General features: G+C 37.2%; 1 long non-coding RNA gene across 1 annotated transcript; it reads right to left on the minus strand.

The window, feature by feature from the left end:
* Positions 1-474: 474 nt before the first annotated feature.
* Positions 475-20,761, minus strand: LOC145990162 (uncharacterized). The gene is made up of 3 exons (XR_014441937.1): positions 20,635-20,761; positions 18,720-18,914; positions 475-560 (listed from the first exon to the last, which is right to left on the minus strand). It is a non-coding gene; the product is annotated as an uncharacterized LOC145990162 (long non-coding RNA).
* Positions 20,762-21,162: the final 401 nt, after the last annotated feature.

The raw sequence follows: 21,162 nt of genomic DNA on the forward strand, positions 1-21,162 counted from the left end.
TAAATTTGACAAACTTTGGAGTTGAGACAAAGCAAGATTGAGAACAAGCATTTACAACATGTTTTAAAAACATATCTTTAAAATAACCACAAAACCATAGAATTCTAAATAAATACAGTATATGGCCTAAATAAGAACTATTTATGTAAATTTTGTATTATGTTTGTGGAGCTCTAATTATGTACACCTCCCAAATGAAAACCCTTCCTGCGCCACTGTGAGTTGGTGTCATGTGAAAGAGCAATTACTAGATGTAATCAGAATCCAAGATATTTTTTAAACTCTGCATGAGATATTCAAGAACTCTTCTTCGTGAAATGTGGGGTTGGATTAACAATTTGAAAATTAACGACAGGAAGACCATTCTTTTAACGTGTTTGAACCTTCTGAATGAACTATTTCGTGTCCCACTTCTTTTTATGGAATCAATTTTCACTCACCTCCTAACACAGCAGGAAAAAGAAATATGAATATCCGTACTGTGGTAGTCTCCAGAGCAGTACTTGCTTGCACTGATTCTATTTCAGGCTTATTCTTGAACACGAATTGGCGGTTGAATTCTGTAGAGAAAAACAAAACACCACTTAAACACTCTGATTCACCAACATATGCAGTCACATGGAGTGTTGGGTACAAAGGGAGGATATCAATGCTCGAGATAGGTATTTACACGAAACGGAACGCCTTACTTTTGTTATTATGATGTTGTATTTTTGTGTCTGATTTGATTACTACATCGACGAGATTAAATGACCCGCTCTATTACAATTATTAATAGTAAATATTAATATATTTACATAAACATAAAATAATACAACACATTCAACACGAGTTTTCTGGAATTTTCTTTACTTTTTTAAGATTTCAAAGCAGGGAAATCCTGAATGGTTGTCAGCTCGCCCAACCGGGATTTTTTAAAAATTCAATGTACGTATCGTCAATGCTTTGTCTTAATAATGTTTATTAAAGGAATACATTTCTGCAAGTGAAATCTATTTCGATATTGCTATTTTGCGTTTGATCAAGAATTGGATTTATTCTTCAGAATGTCAAGAATAAAGGCTCAGCTTATGAAAAATGAGCGGCCATAAAAAGAGAAGCCGAATTTGTGTAAAGATTCTGGGCAGGAGGATAATTCTGTCAGAGTATCGAATTCACAAGACACGACAAATAATAATAATAATTGACAAGAAAAGAAGTAAAATATATAACAATAATGCACAAAGGATGAAGTCTGCATAGACTTCGTCATACTCTTCTAAGTCCTTCGTAGCAACAACTAAATATGGCCAACCTAAGGTTGCGATTATTTCTACTGGTGTACAGTGTCTCTCAAAAGTTTTAGGACAACGACATTTTAAACTAGGCAACCCAATTTACACAAGGCGTTGGTGGGTTGCGTGTAGAGTTAGGCTCAATTTCAGGGTTGCCACATGCACAATAGATATTTATAAAATGCGAAAGGAATAAAAACAAGTAATATTGTATAAAATTATGAAAAATATCACTATTATATCGCAAGTGACAAAATTCTTTCTGAAAGAAAATAAAAAGGTTTCTTAGTATTTCATCGCTGATGAGTGAGTCTACAGAAAGGAAAAGAGGTGAGAGAAAACGAAAGGTGACAAAGGAGAGGAGAAAAAGAAAGCGAAAGGAGAAGAGGAAATGTAGAGGAGAGAAGAAAGATAGGATAAACGAGGAGAGGAGATGTAGTGAGGAGAATGGAAAAAGATTCTAGGAGAGATGAGGAAAATGGAGCAAAGAAGAGAGAAGAGGAGACGAGAGGAGGGGAGTGGAGAGTAAAGTAAAGGAGAGAAAAAGAGAAGAACGAAAAGAAGAGGAGAAGAGTGCAGTGGAGTCGGAAATCTAAGACAGGAGAGGAGATACGAGGAGTGGAGTTGAGTGGGATGGAGATAAGATGCGATGAAAGTAGGGAAGGCGATATGAGATAAAAGCAGATCGAGCAGAAGGAGGGGAGAGGAGAAGGAGAAGAGAAGAACAGAAGGGACTGAAGAGAAGAGGTAGTTGCAGAAAATATCGTCTCAGCGTCAAGAATTGATGCATTGGTCAAATTATCGACATGAAACATTCAATAACATTTTGAAATGTATTGGAGAATGTATTAGATCGGTTCGAAATGCATTTTGGCTTAGTTCAGAGCAAGGTAAAATCTTCCATGTAAGATCTTTGATTTTGCCTGCGATTATACCACTAAAAACATGAATGTAATTTGAATATTTATAAGAATTATCCAATTTTTGTCCACTTCTCGGTTCGTTGAAATGGAGATTTTGTAATTTAATTTTTCCCCTCCCCCCATCGTTAATTCCAAACTGAATCATTCCGTTTCACACGGCGTGGACAATGAACACAATGGGATAGGTCTAAAACTTACGAAAATTTTCTGCCACCGGAAGGGTTTGAACCTACGACCATCAGATTGACAGCCCTGAACGGTAAACACTACCCTACAAGCTTTCGCTCCTGAAAATAAGTAGAAGGAGCTGACCAATGTGAAATGTAGATGCAACTCTCCTCCTACATGTAATGTGCAAGCAATACTTGTTTGTAACAAAGAAAACGAAGGTAGTACGACTCGGCGAAAACATTTAATTTAGAATTGCACATGATGAAAACTTTTCATTCGATATTTGCGGAGGTATCCTTGCATTGAACTCGAGTGGGAAAAGGGGAAAAATTAGTATGTCCTGAATTGCCACAAATATAAATAGTTATTTCATTAATATTTGTCAATGTCTTTGAAGCAGTACACAATTATCGTTAGAGTATCATAATTCACGATCTTATACCTGAAAATATCCCTTTGAATGTGTGTCAATTCATTTATTTGTTTATTTTTTTTATAAATTCCAAATGCAGAACAATGTAGCCACTATACACTACTATGACAAATAATGTTACCATGCTCTCCACACCTAGTATGGAGGATCGAACCTGGGACCGCTAGCTGCCCAATCGTGAACTCTAACCGCTACACCACGCCCTTACCTTCGATTGAAACAACAATTTTTAAGTATTCTGTCCCTCCAATATTGTAAATGTCGTTGGGTATACATGTAGTTGAACTTTTACTTTAATTTTGAATTGCTTTCTTGTAGTTTAACAGATATCTTCGAGAAATAATTTTCGAAGTGATGAAAAAAAACGAGAATATTGGTAGTTGCGAATGAGAGTTATTTCTTGTAACTTATTATTGTGATTAGACATTATTAATGGAGAATATCTAGAGGCTTGAACATTGCAGGACGATATTCTTTTCCTGTGATACTGCTACAGACGAAATGATTGTTTACTGACGCAAGTGTCGTGTTCAGAACAGTCTTCTGAAATGTATTTGCTGTTGCGTGAGGTAACACGAAATAATTAAACCGTTTGCGAACTACCAAATCTGCGCAACGTTAGACGTAAACAGGCGGAAAATTGTATTCATAAAATCACTTCTCATTTGACAGTATTAGTCAAGAGAGACTCGTGGGACACTACTATATAAAAGAGAGAGAGAGAGAGAAAGAGAGACAGATATTACAAAATAGTTCAAATAGTCCCAGCGCCATTGAAAAGTCATGATAAGTCTATGTTTAGAAAATAATATATTTATAAATTAAATGTTGCGTACTAGGAATTATTATTGCAATAAAGAACATGTCTAATTGTGAGTTAAGAAAAGGCAATAATAAAGAGACATTCTCGCATCACGATTGCAGTTCGAAAAAGTCGGGACAGGGATTGAAAGTAACGCACTGTCCTGACAAAATCGCTGAATCGGACGTCTGGTAGCCTTGCATCAATGATTATAAAACTAAAACCATCCAATATTGCAGCCTGAAGACTTTTGCGCAAGAAACGGATTCATTTATGTAAGAACAAAATTGAAATTTTTACACATTTCTAAAATCGACGATGTTATTTTCGTAGTTATTGATAGGTTCACATTTAAATATTTTTTCAGGGTTCGAGGGGGCATGCCCCCCCCCTCCCTGGGTACTGGCCTGACGTAGACAGTGGGAGAGAAATTTCGGAGAATCTTTCTATTAAATTTTATCATTTAAATAATAATAATCCTATATGCTACAGCCCAATATTGGGCCAAGGCTTACCTACCGACTGCTGGCCTCCCTCCCACGAGGGGCAACCAGGGTGGCGTGGAGATCTGCAGCCAGACTAGGGGGACGGGTGGTCGGCCCGACAGACCCCCAGCCGTTGTAGGACTTCGCTACCGGATTACGCTCACTCACTCGGAGCTCCCCAATTTCATTACGATAGTGGGTTGCCACCGGCCCTATACACAGGCCGAATATTCCCGGAGACTGAATACGGGATCGAACCTATGCTGAGATAGGTTAAACCGTTTATTGACAATCGTGAACTTTTCGTTTAATAGATAATATTTGGTTTTAAACGACGGGAGAATATTGGTCAAATTTCCTTTCGTGCTCTTTTGAGAGAATATATACTTCTACAATAGCAATCGCGTTCGGAAACTGTGAAAAAAATTACTTGGTTTTCAAAGGCAGACAAGCTTGGTAGCGTAGCTTGCTCGCATTCAAAGTGACTCACTCACGCTATTCAAGTCCACTTCTTATCGCAAAACACGGTGCGTCGATGCACAGTGTCTGCAGCCAGCATGTTACAAGTGACCAGAGTCGAATTTGAAAGAGAATCTGAAGAATGATAGATTTCGTCAGAGGCGGCTAGGTGGGCACTAGCTCAACATGCAATACTTTAAGTCATAATTTCTGACAAACAAGAAATCTTATTGAATAAGTATTGGGATAGTAATACATGTATCCGCTCCTTTTTAACAATATTAGCTCGAAGACAATCTGTATTCCATTTGTTTATATTGGCAACTTGGTCAACCGGAGGTTATTATAAGGAACTACTCCGTAGATGTTCATGTAACCGTTATAAAATTACAAATAGAGTATATTCACAAGCTTAGATATACTAACAACGAAGAAATAAATTCAGAGTTAAATTTCAAATGCATGTGTATAGAGTAATTCTAGAAGTACAGAGCTATATCAAAGTATTGAACTTCTTTTTGCAGGATAACGTTTACAATATTGACGTGACAGAATAATTAAGAACTGTTGCTCCAAGGGAAACAAAGGGCGTAGTGTATTGGTTAGAGTTCTTGAAAGCATTCGATCCTCCATACTAGGTGTACTATTTTTAATTCTCCTTTTATTATAAACAAGAGCATGGTAACATTATTTGTAATAGCAGTGTATAGTGGCTACATTGTTCTGCATATGGAATTTATAAAAAAAATAAACAAATAAATGAATTGACACACATTCAAAGGGATATTTTCAGGTATAAGATCGTGAATTATGATACTCTAACGATAATTGTGTACTGCTTCAAAGACATTGACAAATATTAATGAAATAACTATTTATATTTGTGGCAATTCAGGACATACTAATTTTACCCCTTTTCCCACTCGAGTTCAATGCAAGGATACCTCCGCAAATATCGAATGAAAAGTTTTCATCATGTGCAATTCTAAATTAAATGTTTTCGCCGAGTCGTACTACCTTCGTTTTCTTTGTTACAAACAAGTATTGCTTGCACATTACATGTAGGAGGAGAGTTGCATCTACATTTCACATTGGTCAGCTCCTTCTACTTATTTTCAGGAGCGAAAGCTTGTAGGGTAGTGTTTACCGTTCAGGGCTGTCAATCTGATGGTCGTAGGTTCAAACCCTTCCGGTGGCAGAAAATTTTCGTAAGTTTTAGACCTATCCCATTGTGTTCATTGTCCACGCCGTGTGAAACGGAATGATTCAGTTTGGAATTAACGATGGGGGGAGGGGAAAAATTAAATTACAAAATCTCCATTTCAACGAACCGAGAAGTGGACAAAAATTGGATAATTCTTATAAATATTCAAATTACATTCATGTTTTTAGTGGTATAATCGCAGGCAAAATCAAAGATCTTACATGGAAGATTTTACCTTGCTCTGAACTAAGCCAAAATGCATTTCGAACCGATCTAATACATTCTCCAATACATTTCAAAATGTTATTGAATGTTTCATGTCGATAATTTGACCAATGCATCAATTCTTGACGCTGAGACGATATTTTCTGCAACTACCTCTTCTCTTCAGTCCCTTCTGTTCTTCTCTTCTCCTTCTCCTCTCCCCTCCTTCTGCTCGATCTGCTTTTATCTCATATCGCCTTCCCTACTTTCATCGCATCTTATCTCCATCCCACTCATCTCCACTCCTCGTATCTCCTCTCCTGTCTTAGATTTCCGACTCCACTGCACTCTTCTCCTCTTCTTTTCGTTCTTCTCTTTTTCTCTCCTTTACTTTACTCTCCACTCCCCTCCTCTCGTCTCCTCTTCTCTCTTCTTTGCTCCATTTTCCTCATCTCTCCTAGAATCTTTTTCCATTCTCCTCACTACATCTCCTCTCCTCGTTTATCCTATCTTTCTTCTCTCCTCTACATTTCCTCTTCTCCTTTCGCTTTCTTTTTCTCCTCTCCTTTGTCACCTTTCGTTTTCTCTCACCTCTTTTCCTTTCTGTAGACTCACTCATCAGCGATGAAATACTAAGAAACCTTTTTATTTTCTTTCAGAAAGAATTTTGTCACTTGCGATATAATAGTGATATTTTTCATAATTTTATACAATATTACTTGTTTTTATTCCTTTCGCATTTTATAAATATCTATTGTGCATGTGGCAACCCTGAAATTGAGCCTAACTCTACACGCAACCCACCAACGCCTTGTGTAAATTGGGTTGCCTAGTTTAAAAAGTCGTTGTCCTAAAACTTTTGAGAGACACTGTACAATGTGCATTTTTGTTCCCGGATAGTAGGAGATATTAGGCAACACAAAATTATGCATTGTAAAACTATGTGGGTGAATTCTACGTATAGCTTGGCTAACTTTATGGATAGATATTTCCAAATTTCTCTTGTCATTTTACACTCACTTAACCCTCCGTAACCCGCGCGACGGCACTGAGTTCCGCCTTTCTTAAAATGTTTAATTATTTTCCTTACCAGTGCAAAGAAGGTCGGGAAAACACTAGGTAACTTATCTTCACTATTTTCCCGAAAACATAGAGGCGTTGGCGCCTTTAATCAGTCGTTCTTTCATTTGCTTTCACGCATCTGAAGTGATCGGTCCCTCTTTGGCGGCACTCGGTACCCCGTGAGGAATGTTTCCTACCTTAAATCACAGCACGCGAGCCATGAATTTGGTGGAAAAAAGAAGCATAAAACGAAGGTACGTTGTTCGGAATGCAAATTATTTGTATGCAGACACCATTGCAGTACACATACGAAATGTCGGAGTTGTCAAAATAACGATATTGAAAAGTGACAACATTCCGTTCCATATATTTGAGTCAGTATGTATTTTCTTACGTATACGTCGTAAGAGTACCAGAAACAAATTGAGATTTGAACATTTTAAAGATATCTTGTAAGTTTCTTCGAGGTGTGTTTTCTACATTTGATTGCTTTTTCTGCGAGTCAGTAAGATTTTGACAAAGAATTTTGAAACAAATAATTCCTTTCTAAGCCCATATAAATTGTACGATTTCAATTCGTTTTGAAAAATGCGTTGAAAAATTTGAAAAAATGTATGCAATATACCGGGTGGTCCATTTATAATGATGGTATGGAATATCGCATGCAGATATAGCAAAGCTTCACAGGCGAAGCTAATTTACAAATAGGAGTTGACTACGTAATATTTTGTAGCCTTCTAAGATGATACGATGAAGAGTTGGTGACAAAATGACTACGCTAACTGGCAATAGTGGTGGTGGTGCAGTGTTAATGGCCCCCCTTCTCCTCTGTATTTTCTAGCATACTGATCTATTGCATGCTAACCAAACCCCCCTTAAGCAATATTGGGAGGCAGGCTCTTGTAACGCCACGGGTCCTCCACACGTATGTATGTATGTAATGTGATTTGTGGGAAGAGGGGGCCAAATTTTGAACTTACGGCTGGAAATGTTTCTATAACATGTTTTTGTTCGAAACAAATTCATAGATATTGTTAATAAAGAAAAATAAATATTAATATTTTGCTATTAATTGTAAATATACTTATTGTATTGTAGCAATTAGTTTTTTTGGTATCGAAAGCGACTGTGTTCTCTCTCTGTTATCGTATTTGAAAATTATTTTTCTGTGGACATCTAAAAACTACAATTTCGTTCTCCCGTGTGCTAACAATAGTGACAGAATGACAGATTGAACAATAGGTAGGCCTTGGACGGCGGAAGTTTACTTCCTGTTTTTTTTTTCAGTAGCTGAATAATAGGTAGGCCTTGGACAGCGAAAGTTACTTCCTGGGGTTTCAGTAGCTGAACAATAGAATTCCTCACTGACGTATACAATTTGTTTGTTCATGTTTCAATACAGACGATGCTATGTAGGCTACAAGGTTACAGCAGTTTTTTTTTTACATCAGCCTTGGAAACTGTTGACCTCACTAAAAACGGATAAAACTAAAAGCTCTAGTGTGAAAAAGTTCTGTTTCATTTTGAACGTCGGTGAAGAACATTTCAGCAGGATTTTCTCTCACCTCTTTTCCTTTCTGTAGACTCACTCATCAGCGATGAAATACTAAGAAACCTTTTTATTTTCTTTCAGAAAGAATTTTGTCACTTGCGATATAATAGTGATATTTTTCATAATTTTATACAATATTACTTGTTTTTATTCCTTTCGCGCATTTTATAAATATCTATTGTGCATGTGGCAACCCTGAAATTGAGCCTAACTCTACACGCAACCCACCAACGCCTTGTGTAAATTGGGTTGCCTAGTTTAAAATGTCGTTGTCCTAAAACTTTTGAGAGACACTGTACAAAGTCAGAAAGGTAAAACAAATGGCAAGGTTCAAAAGAGGGAACATTTCTGGACGTTTACTGAAAATTGGAGCCCGTTCCAAATAATAACATGATTACAGGCAAAAAAATAACGGTTAGGTCATATTGGGTACATATGTACCCAATATCGTCTAGTCATATATTTTCTTCTTTCAAAAATGCAACAGAAATTGTAAAGAAAGTACAGCATTATTATTTTCATAGGTAGATAAGTATATTGATAGACTTACGTTTTATTTACATAACGATATAATGAGATTACGCAAAGAAATAACATCGTTTACAATGCAATAAACTAGAAGTGACGTTAATTGTTTATTAAATAATCATAATATGCAGGACGTGGTCTTTGAGCCTGCATGGTAACATTTCAAGTAATCAACTACGCGGACAATATTTGCTCTAGGCTATGACTTTTGTAGACACAGTGTACCTGGCGAGCACTTTGCGAATTAAGTTTTTTTGCTTTGGGGGAAGGGGATGTCCACTGAGTGACGTATTTTTTATTTAATTTTGGAAAGTACCTTTTTCTTAGACGTTATATAAATTTGTGCTGTACATGTCACCACTCAGTAAACTCAACTACCACTAGAGGCACATAATGGTTTGGATCCCACTTTAAACTGTAGGTCCAGTCCCGATTACCCTCTCTGTGCATAAAGCGAACTTTGTTACGTACCCAAGAGGATCAAGTAAGGTGAATAGTTTGCCAAAGACGAATAGAGATGGCAGCACCAGGCGTGCAAAGTTAAGAATTGGCATAATATATGTGAATAACTTTATAAATAAGAACAAAGCAAATTGGAAAGATGAAAAACAATAGAATATATTATAAGAAGACAAAGAATAAATATGAAAGAAGTAAATTAATATATATATTTTATAAATCAAATCAGTGATCACATGTAAGTTAATATGAAAATTAAGGAAGTCAAAGCACTGATACAAGTTTGTGTCTTTGAACAGATATTGCATCTGTCTGATTGATTTACCATTCCCATAGGGGAAATTTTGTTTACATCAGTGGCGAGCGCGTTCTGATCGACGCCCCACAGCACTTTTTGGTTGCGCGGTTTAACCGTAGCACCTACTTGGATGCGCGTGTAAATCGTTTGCACCAAGTATACACTCTGTTGTACCTAGTTAGTGGTGGCGCGTTCCAATTGCAGCCCCAAGGGAGGATATTAGTATTATTCCCAAAGCTTAGAGGAAACAGTTGGAAAAGTAAAAGGAATTCGTTAAATAGTCAAAACCTAAATAAATTAAAATCCAGAGGGAAGTTCACAGAGAAGATAAGAAGGAAGTCCCGATCCAGACCGTCCATTGAGAAGGAAGTCCCGACCCAGAACGTCCAATAAGAAGTAAGTCCCGATTCAGACCGTCCATTGAGAAGGAAGTTCCGATCCAGGCCGTCCATAAAGAAGGAAGTCCCGACCCAGAACGTCCATTAAGAGGGAAGTCCAGATCGTCCATTGAGAAGGAAGTTCCGACCCAGATCTGCCCATTACGAAGGAAGAAGATTGAGATGAAAATCGACTGTAAACGAGAAAATTATAGAAGAATGTAGCTTATCATGTAAAATTCTTACTCCATGTATCCTGTGTTTAAATAATATATTCGTTTAAACGTCTCCATTGGAAGGCATCCTGTCTGGTTTCGTTGTCTACAAAGAACCCTACCCTGTAGATAAGCTAGCTGAGTTTCAAGATTAAGGTTTATGTACCTTTGCACCAAATGAAGGTAGCATAAATAAATGGCGACCAACTTTTAGGGCTAGAGAATTAGGAACCAGACAGCGAAGAGAGAAAGAATAATTGAAAATGGAGGAAAAGGATAAAGATGGAAATGAGAAGGGAGAAGTTACAATGAAGGAAGACGGAGAAAAAAGGGAAACTTTCATTTGCTGCGGAGAGGAAGGAAACAAGGAAGAAATTATTTTCTGTGTCGCATGCGAGGAAATGAAACATTGGACGTGCGAAGGAATAAGAAAGGAGAAATACATATGAATAAGTAAAAGGGAAGAAGATTATACATGTAAGGAATGCAAGAAGGAAAAGCTAAAAGCAAAGCAGAAGAAGACAGAAGAAATAAACTTGATGGAAATGTTCCAAAAGCTGTCAATGCAGATAAATGAAAATAACAGAGAATTGAAGAAGATTGATGAGAGTAATAGAACAGTAGAAGAAAAGTTAGAAGAAAATAACAAGGAAGTGAAAGAAAGGCTCGATGAAAATAGTAGAAAATTAGAAGCAGTAAGAAATGAAAGCAAGAAAATGTACGAGAAAATAACCGAGACATGTGAAGAAAATAGAAGATCATTGGAAAAGAAAATAGAAGAAACAACACTGCTAATTGAAAGCAAAAGCGTGGATATAAATAGGACGATTGAGGAAGAAGTTTCAAAACTTAGAGAGGAGAACATACACAGAACCAACAGTATGGAAAGAAAAATTGTTGAAAATAAATCGCAAATAGAAGCAGTATCTTCTAGAGTAGATGAAAATGAAAGCAAGATAGAGGAAGCAAAGGTCCTAATGGAAGATAGAAGCTGGAAAACACGCAACAGAATGGAAAAGGAAGTTCTAAAAATGAGAGAAGTAAGTACGCGGGAACTGCAAGAAGTACAAGAAAAAACTAGCAGTATGGAGAAGGACATTGGGGAAAATCAAAATAAAATTAATGCAGCAGATAAGAAGGGAAAGGAATTAGAAAGAAAATTAATTGGGGCAGTGTCAAAGATAGAGAGGACAGAAAATAAAGTAGAAGAAGTGGAAAGAAAGTTATGAAAGCTATTCATCAAAGAAGGAAACATAAATCCTAGGTTTCGAGAAAGTGAAGAAACGAATTTTAAGAAAGAGCTGAGAGAAGAGAGTTCAAGCGATGAATCGACGACGGAGGAAGAAGAGAAGCATAAGAGATATAGAATAGCGGGAGGTCACAAAAAAAGGAAATGGAAGAATAGCGAAAATGGAAGTAATAATGAAAGGCTCTTAGACGTATTGGAAAATGAATTCCCGAGAGACGAGAACTATAGGACCAGGATACCTAGGCCACAAGAATTGCAGCATCTTCCAAAATTCAATGGGAATATATCTGATAAATGTCCCAGAAAGTTTTAAAGAGAACTAACAACAAATGTCAGACTTATGAGGATCCCCGAAGGAATAATTTTGAACGTCATAGAGACATGTTTTGAACAGTCGGCAGCAGGATGGTATCAACTAAATGAGCACAAATTTAGAAATTTTAAGGAGTTCAGCCGAAAATTCCTGAACTACTACTGCAGTGAAGACATAAAGAAAAGGCAGCTAGAAGCATTAAAAAGAAGATATGTAGATTGGTCAAAAGTCGCCAGCCTGGAAGAACATACATGGGAGACTCTAAGAAGCTCAAAAACCTAAAGGAAGGATGCAGTGAAGAGGAGCTGGCTAAACAAGTTGTCCAAACATTGCCATTAAGAATACAGAGAGCTATAGCAGCGGTTAAGATAAAAGCAGTTGATGATTTGATTGAATATCTAAGAACCGAAGATGTGCTAACAAAAACTCAGAATTCCTGGAACGATAAGGAAGGATGATTCTATGGAAAAAGGCAACATTCAGAAGAAGAAGGGCGCTCAAAACCAAAGTTCCGGAGACAGGAATTTGATGTAAGAAGAATAGAAGTTAGAAAGCAGAGACCAAGTGCAGAAAGAAGAGACGTAGGAAGAAACAATGGAAAATATGAAAGAATCATAGACTCTGTGGAAGAAAGAGATAGAAACGATGATAGATATCGAGGAAATTGGAGAAACTTGAGAGGCCGAAATAATTTCCGAGGATATGGAAGAGGAGGAAATCAGCGATGGAGGAACATATATGAACAGAACGAAAGAGAATACCGAGTAAGTGTGCCCAATGAAAAAATGGAAAGAAGAAATGCACTTCAGGATGTAGAAAGAGACGAAGCCATAGAATTAGCCAGAAATTATTGTAATGACGGAAGAAGATTCCAGGAGGGAATTACAGCAGATGAAGATTCAAGGAATGCAGAAGAGAATAGAGGGTCAAACATGTAATGCTCTTGCAGCATCTCCCAGGTGTGAGAGCAAAAACAGAGATAAATGTAAGGCAGGGAGAAATTGTAAATAGAAATGTACATAGTGAAAGAGAAAGTCTTGAATTATGAATTATGTTTAATAGAAGAGCCGAATTTCAATGACCTGAAGCCAGGGAGAACTTTTTATGGAAAGGCAAAATTTATAGAATTAGAAGTAAAGTGCCTAATAGATTGTGGTAGTGTGGTAGAAGTAATGAGTTATGATTGTTGGAAAAGGATAAAAGGAAAATATCCACAAGTTCGTCAAGATGCATCAGAAAGGGATAAAATAAGATTGGTCATGGCAGCAGGGAAAGAAGAACATAAAATACAAGGAACCGTCGGCGTAATGATGAACCTTCAAGGGTTAAATTTTCCTGTCAGATTCCTCGTAGTAAAAGGTCTAAGACGTGATATGATATTAGGAATACCATTTTTGGAAAAATATGATGGTCATATCTATATCAAAGATAGAAGATTGAATCTAGAGTCATTGGAAGAAGAAAGACTAGATGTTCCTATGGAAGCTGTAAACAACGAAATGGAGAGAAAAGAATGCATTGGCAACCTCAATTTAATGTACGGACAGATGAAGGCAGTACCAAATGATATATGCAAAGAAATTGAAAGTGAAATGAATAAAGAAAATGATGAATACACTGCATCTGTTGAAGAGATAAAGAATAAGGTTGATGAGTGCAAAGATATCTCCAAAGAAGAGAGGAAGCAATTACAAGAAGTTTTGTTAGAGCATAGGAATTTGTTTAGCCAAAAGCCAGGACTCACCAGAGGGTATTCCTACGAAATAGAAGTAGATACAGAAAGACCTATAGTATCTAAACAGTATCCGATACCTTTTGCGAAAAGAAAAGCTGTAGAAGAAGAACTTCAGAAATGGTTAAGATGGGAAATTATAGAAGATTCAAATAGCATACATGTAAGCCCGATGCATGTAGTTGACAAACCCAATGGAGGAGTTAGACCAGTCTTAGATCTGAGAGAACTAAGCAAACACGTATTACTTCCAAGAAACCAGGTGGATAGAATAGATGAGATGCTACACTTATTTGCAGGAAGCAGATACTTTACTTCTTTTGATTTGACACTGGGATACTTTCAAATTGAGATCGAGAAGAAGTCAAGAAAGTATACAGCATTCAGATATGGCTCAAGATTGTTTCAATTCAGAAGATTGCCATATGGTTTAAATTCATCTGTTTCGGCATTTATGACTGCGTTGAACAAGATATTTGGGATAGAAACTAAGCATTGGTTAGCCATATATGTAGATGACATGTACATTCACAGTAAAGACTGGGATTCCCATATAAGAAGAATAGATTGGGTATTGAGCAAATTAGGAAAAGCAGGATCAACCGTCAAACTGGAGAAATGCTCTTTTGTCAGAAAGGAAGTTAAGTTTTTAGGCCATGTTATATCCGGTGGAGAAATTAAGCTATGTACAGATAAGGATGAAGCGATAAGACTTTTCCCTAAGCCAATTACAAAGAAACAATTACAGAGATTTCTTGGAATGTGTAGTTGGAGAAGCAAGTTCATTAGAGATTTTGCACAAAAGGCAAGACCATTGTATGAGCTATTAAAGAAAACTAACAAGTGGAATTGGGGAGAAGAAGAAGATAAAGCTTTCGGTGTACTGAAAATCGATCTCATATCATCGCCTGCCATAAGCCAACCGAATTTCGAGAAAACATTTTGCTTGGGAACCGATGCATCTAATATAGGACTAGGGGCGTATCTATTCCAGAAGGACGGGAATGGAAAAGACCAAGTCATCCAGAATGCCAGCCGTTCTCTTAAGACATTTGAAAAATCCTATACTATAAGTGAACTCGAATGCCTAGCCATCCTATTTGGAATACAAAAGTTCTCACCATACCTCAAAGGAAGGAGATTTAAGGTATTCAGCGATCACAAAAGCTTGGTCTGGCTAAATTCGGCAAAGCAGTGGAATCCTAGACTTACCAGATGGGCCCTGTTAATACAAGAATATAGCTTTGAAGTGATTGATATAAAGGGCAGGGATAATCAAATTGCCGATGCATTAAGCAGAGCTCCAATAAGACCCCAACAAGAACCAGAAGAGATAATCAAATTGTCCATAAATGCGATTGTGGAGGAAGAAATGAAGAATGTAGTAAAAGAAGAATGGATAAAAGAGATGAAAGAAGATGAAGGACTTAGTACTATATTTAAAATATTGGAAGGAGAAACCATTGTTGGAGAAAGAAAGATGAGAAAAGCCAGAATCAAAGGGAATTACAGAATTATAGAAGGCATGATTTTTAAAGTGAACATTGAAAATCCACACCAAGTAAGGTTATGTGCACCCAAAACAATGATCTATAAGATCTTAACAACAGTACATGAAGAGTCAGGACATTTTGGGACAGACAAAACTTTGAGGATGGCACGTCGTTTTTATTTTTGGAAGACTCTGAAAAATGATGTTGTGGACCATGTTAGAAACTGCGTTGTATGCATACAGACTAAGCCATCTAAATGGAAATTAAAAAAGGAAGAACTACGTGTTATAGCTCCAAGGCCATTGGATTTAATATCCATAGACTTAATTGTTCCACTGCCGAGATCAAAAGGATTCCAATACATCCTTACATGCGTGGACATAAGTAGTAAATTTGTAATGTGTTACAACATAAGAAAAGCAACATCAAGAGAGATAGTTAAATGTTTCGAAGACGGTTTCACTAAACACTATGGAATTCCTAGAAAGGTGTTAACAGATAATGGTACACAGTTTGTATAGGAGTATTTCATGGACTATATGCAATTCAAAGGAGTCAAAGTAATAAATGTAACGCGATACCACCCCAGCTCGAATCCCATAGAACGATACAATGGAGAAATAGTCAGACTGTTAAGAACATACTGCCACGATAACCATACACGATGGTCAACTGTTGTTAATAAAATAACTAAATTGTTAAATAACGCATTATCAGAAGAAACAGGAAGAAGCCCTGCTGAATTATTTCTCGGATACACGGAGGAACCATATGTGTTTGAAGAATTGGAGCGGCCAGATATGATGGAGCAAAAGAGCGAAATGAAGAAAGTGCTATCAGAGCTGTATAAAAAGAGAAATAGAAGAAAAACAAAGGACGAGAAGAAGGTTAAGAAAATAGATATCAATAAAGGAGATTTGGTGTTTTGTAAAACACATCCGGTGAGCAAACCTTCAGAGAAAGCTATCAAAAAGCTATTTTTCATATATGAAGGCCCATATGAAGTGATAAGTACTTTTAGAAATACAGTTCTTCTAAAGCACATTAAAACAGATGTAGAAAGGAGAGAGAATTTAGACAACATTAGAAGATATAATTGCACAGAAGAGAAGAAAGAAAGCGTCAAGAAGAAATAATAGAATTGTACATATATAATTTGAAAAAAAATGTATCTGCACATATATATATATATATATATATATATATATTACGACAATTTTTTTTTATGGCCAACGGGGGGAATATTGTGTTACGTACCCAAGAGGATCAAGTAAGGTGAATAGTTTGCCAAAGACGAATAGAGATGGCAGCACCAGGCGTGCAAAGTTAAGAATTGGCATAATATATGTGAATAACTTTATAAATAAGAACAAAGCAAATTGGAAAGATGAAAAATAATAGAATATATTATAAGGAGACAAAGAATAAATATGAAAGAAGTAAATTAATATATAAATTATATAAATCAAATCAGTGATCACATGTAAGTTAATATGAAAATTAAGGAAGTCAAAGCACTGATACAAGTTTGTGTCTTTGAACAGATATTGCATCTGTCTGATTGATTTACCATTCCCATAGGGGAAATTTTGTTTACATCAGTGGCGAGCGCGTTCTGATCGACGCCCCACAGCACTTTTTGGTTGCGCGGTTTAATCGTTTGCACCAAGTATACACTCTGTTGTACCTAGTTAGTGGTGGCGCGTTCCAATTGCAGCCCCAAAGGAGGATATTAGTATTATTCCCAAAGCTTAGAGGAAACAGTTGGAAAAGTATAAAGGAATTCGTTAAATAGTCAAAATCTAAATAAATTAAAATCCAGAGGGAAGTTCACAGAGAAGATAAGAAGGAAGTCCCGATCCAGACCGTCCATTGAGAAGGAAGTCCCGACCCAGAACGTCCAATAAGAAGTAAGTCCCGATTCAGACCGTCCATTGAGAAGGAAGTTCCGATCCAGGCCGTCCATAAAGAAGGAAGTCCCGACCCAGAACGTCCATTAAGAGGGAAGTCCAGATCGTCCATTGAGAAGGAAGTTCCGACCCAGATCTGCCCATTACGAAGGAAGAAGATTGAGATGAAAATCGACTGTAAACGAGAAAATTATAGAAGAATGTAGCTTATCATGTAAAATTCTTACTCCATGTATCCTGTGTTTAAATAATATATTCGTTTAAACGTCTCCATTGGAAGGCATCCTGTCTGGTTTCGTTGTCTACAAAGAACCCTACCCTGTAGATAAGCTAGCTGAGTTTCAAGATTAAGGTTTATGTACCTTTGCACCAAATGAAGGTAGCAACTTACGGACTCAAAATATATTAACTATTGTTTTTTGGTTTTAAGTACCTTTTTACAGTGGTTCTGCCGTGGATCATTAAATCTCACAACATTTACACGTAATTTAGAAACACACAGTAAATTTACATTCCGAAAAAAAAAAATCACGCACAAAAATAGTTCCACGCTTTTATTGCCAAGTTCAAATTTAACGCCCATCTAACCACCTCCAAGTTTCTTGTGAACACTTTAATACATGTAAAATATCAGCATTATGGTATGAAAAGAGGCTCGGTGAGGTTGATCACTTGCAGAATGGCTCCCTTTAATCCTCAAGGCTGCATACTTTTCGGCAGGGAAATCTTTGATGACTGGACCATTAATGGACACGAATGTGTTTTCAATTGTGTTCGTTACATAGTTAAGAAATTATGTACTTTGTATATGCTTTGAATTCCATTTTCTTTGACGGGGATAAAAACATCCCTTGGCAGGGATAAAATAATTTTATTTGCTGGGGGATACATTCTTTTGTTGAGGGGAATATCCGCGGCCCCCTGTTAATTCGCACACTGCTGGTAAGTAAAGCTTAATAATCATCGCTGCCGCAGATGCATTTGTGATTCATTGTCTGACAATTTTTGAAGTATATAATTCACAATTGTTACGAGGGCTGATGAACAAAGAGTGAGACTATTTTATTATTATTATTATTATTATTTATATATTTTTTACACACACACTCACAGCATCCTGTATCGTAACATTTTTGTAATGTGCAGGACAATATAGAGGGTGGTATAACATGAGGATAACAATATATTTACTATCGGGGTTAAGGAGACGGTTCGAAGACGTCGCTGTCTGTAACCAATGAAGGATATGGAAGTGCCTGGGTGATTGGCAGGTCTCGTGTCTGTAATATTTGGCTTCAAGAGAAAATGGGCAACTCGACATCAAGTAATGTGGAACCAAAACATGACCTTGATTCTGATGCCTTCCCCTTGGAAACTTTTCTGAGAGTAGCGATGGTAGTTGCCTAACCACGTATACCTTTAGCCATGTGTAATTATTTTAATTTATCGCTTTTAAATGGTTACGACGACTAAAGGATGCTTAATATCAACCACATTATTTTCGGTTTCATTCATGCATGGGCTCATATGAATCTTCTTGTATGGAAGCAATAAGAATAAAGAGAACAATCCTTACCGCAAACAGTTTGTCCAAGATAAAGGAACGTCCTCCTAATGAAGTATGTTTCCGGATCTTCTGTCATATAAATTAAGGTATTAATCCTGGACAGGCATCGAAGTGCGACGAAGTTGTAGGCTGAAACAATGACTACTGAAATTCACGTGAGGCATATGACGTGGCAAAGGAAGGGAGAAAGGTTTAGTTCTTACACTGAAAGAAAAACAACAACACCTAATAAGCACAATAATGCCAATACTGCCGATTAAAATAAAAACAATAACAACTTAGTTTATTATTTTTAAATTCAAGTTTGCTTAAATAGTACTTTCCTTTTCCCAAAAATTTAAAAATATATCAATGCTTGTGATTGTCCCCTACTCGGTAATTGCAAGCTAGCGACACCTATGAGTTCCATCTGAATTTTTATTATTAAAATTATAAATATCTAAATATATTCATGAGACTGCGAAGAAAATTACGTTACTATTTTCTTAAAGTATTTTTTTCTAAAATTTACTTTCAGATGTACAAATTAAAATTCGGCATTAAATTAGTAGGCATTAATAATTTACACAAGAAATTGTGTCCAGCCTATGGACCATCTAGAAAACAGTACACAAAAGTTTGAGGCCTCTTTTGAAAATTACAGTATTTCTCCAGTTTTGTTGTTTTATTATTCTATTAGAAAATTAGTGCAAAATGCTTACTAAACAAATGCCTCCCCGATGGCGCAGTGGTAGAGTCGTTGCCTTGTAATCAAGGGGTCCGGGTTCGGTACCCGGTGGAGGCTCATAGTTGTTCGGACTCCACTTTAAACTGTAGGTCCAGTCCCGATTAGCCTTACTGTGCATAAAGTGGACTTAAAACACCAACTCAATCAATCAATCAATCAAATAATTTTCTTCGTAGACACGGCCGTGGTCACAATATTAAGATATCGGATGATAAAATGCATATATATATTTAAAAGCTTTATTAAAAAGAAAAATTCTACTGTTTACAGGAAAGTAATAGGACTGATTTTTTTTCGCCGCGACTGTACTTCGGAGCGCGCGCGCACTAACTGTATTCGGTAGAGGGGGTTCCTACCTAACCTACAAGCGGCTAGTCAGTTGTCTCCGAGCACCCGGAGAGTCAGGACCGGCTTTTTCGCGCGACGTGTTTCTGTGAGTGGTGCAAGCCGAAAATGCAGCGTTCGTTAGAGCAGAGGTACGCGATTAAATTCTGTGTGAAACTCGGTAAATCTGCGACAGAGACGTTTGATATGATCAAGCAGGCTTACCCAGATGATACTTTAGCAAGAAGTGGTGTGTTTCGGTGGCACAAGGCCTTTTCGGAGGGCCGGGAAGAGGTCGCCGATGAAGACCGTGCTGGAAGACCGTCGACTGAGTATTCGCTTAATTGCCCAGATGTTAAATTTACCTAAATCTGTGGTTCATGACATTGTGACGGAGCATTTGAACATGCGCAAGGTGTGCGCGAAGATGGTCCCAAAAGTGCTTACTGACGACCAGAAGTTGCGGCGAGTGGAAGTGTGCCAAGAAAATTTGAACATGTGTGAAAATGTGAACATGTGGCCCCCCCGGACTTCTTTTTGTTTCCTCGCCTGAAAAGGCCGATGAAAGGCAAGCATTTTGAGACGACAGAGGGGATCCAAGCATCTTGCACCGCGGCTCTAAAGGCTATTCCGGAGAATGCCTTCCGTGACGCCTTCAATGATTGGAAATCGCGCTGGCAGCGCTGTATCGACGCAGAAGGAGACTACTTTGAAAGTTTTTAAAGAATTGTAACGATTGGCTCAATAATTTTTTTTAAATCGACTCAGTCCTATTACTTTCCGGACAAACCCTGTATAAATGTATTTACCTGCTCTTATCAAACACACACGCATATTTAGCAGTAAACCTTAAATAATTGCCTTCAAACTTACCTGGGACTTTTCAGTTCTTAATGGTATCAGCACCATGAAGTGATGATATATCTGCTCGAAGAAAAATTGTCCTTGTGGAATGTATAGAGCAAGGCCACTGAATTGGTTCATGCTCCGTCCTCACACGCAATCCACTAGTTAGTTGCGCCACAGGAAGAAATAGACAACGGAAAAATCCGATCAATATTATAAGCAAATAGTAACAACAATAATAATACTCTCTGAGACAAGTTAGTCTTAGCTATGAGTATGAACACTTTTAAAATTCCCAACAGGAGAATTGAAAGCATGCAGCTTTACAGGGTACAAATTAGGTAGCCGGACAATTGAGATGGTGAACAATTGCGACGACGGACAATTGCGGTGAACACAGAAGTGAAAGGGCGGGTGGACAATTGTGATGATATTTTAAGTCTTCTATCAAATTGAAGGGTGACTTAACACCCTTACAATACCTCTTACAAGAGAATTGTGTGAAATATTGATATTTTCGGCTGCGAATTTGGTTCAACCAAGTTTTTGAACACG

The sequence above is a fragment of the Lepisma saccharinum genome, chromosome 7 (genome assembly GCF_977018435.1).
Source record: "Lepisma saccharinum chromosome 7, izLepSacc3.1, whole genome shotgun sequence".
Classification (NCBI taxonomy): domain Eukaryota; kingdom Metazoa; phylum Arthropoda; class Insecta; order Zygentoma; family Lepismatidae; genus Lepisma; species Lepisma saccharinum.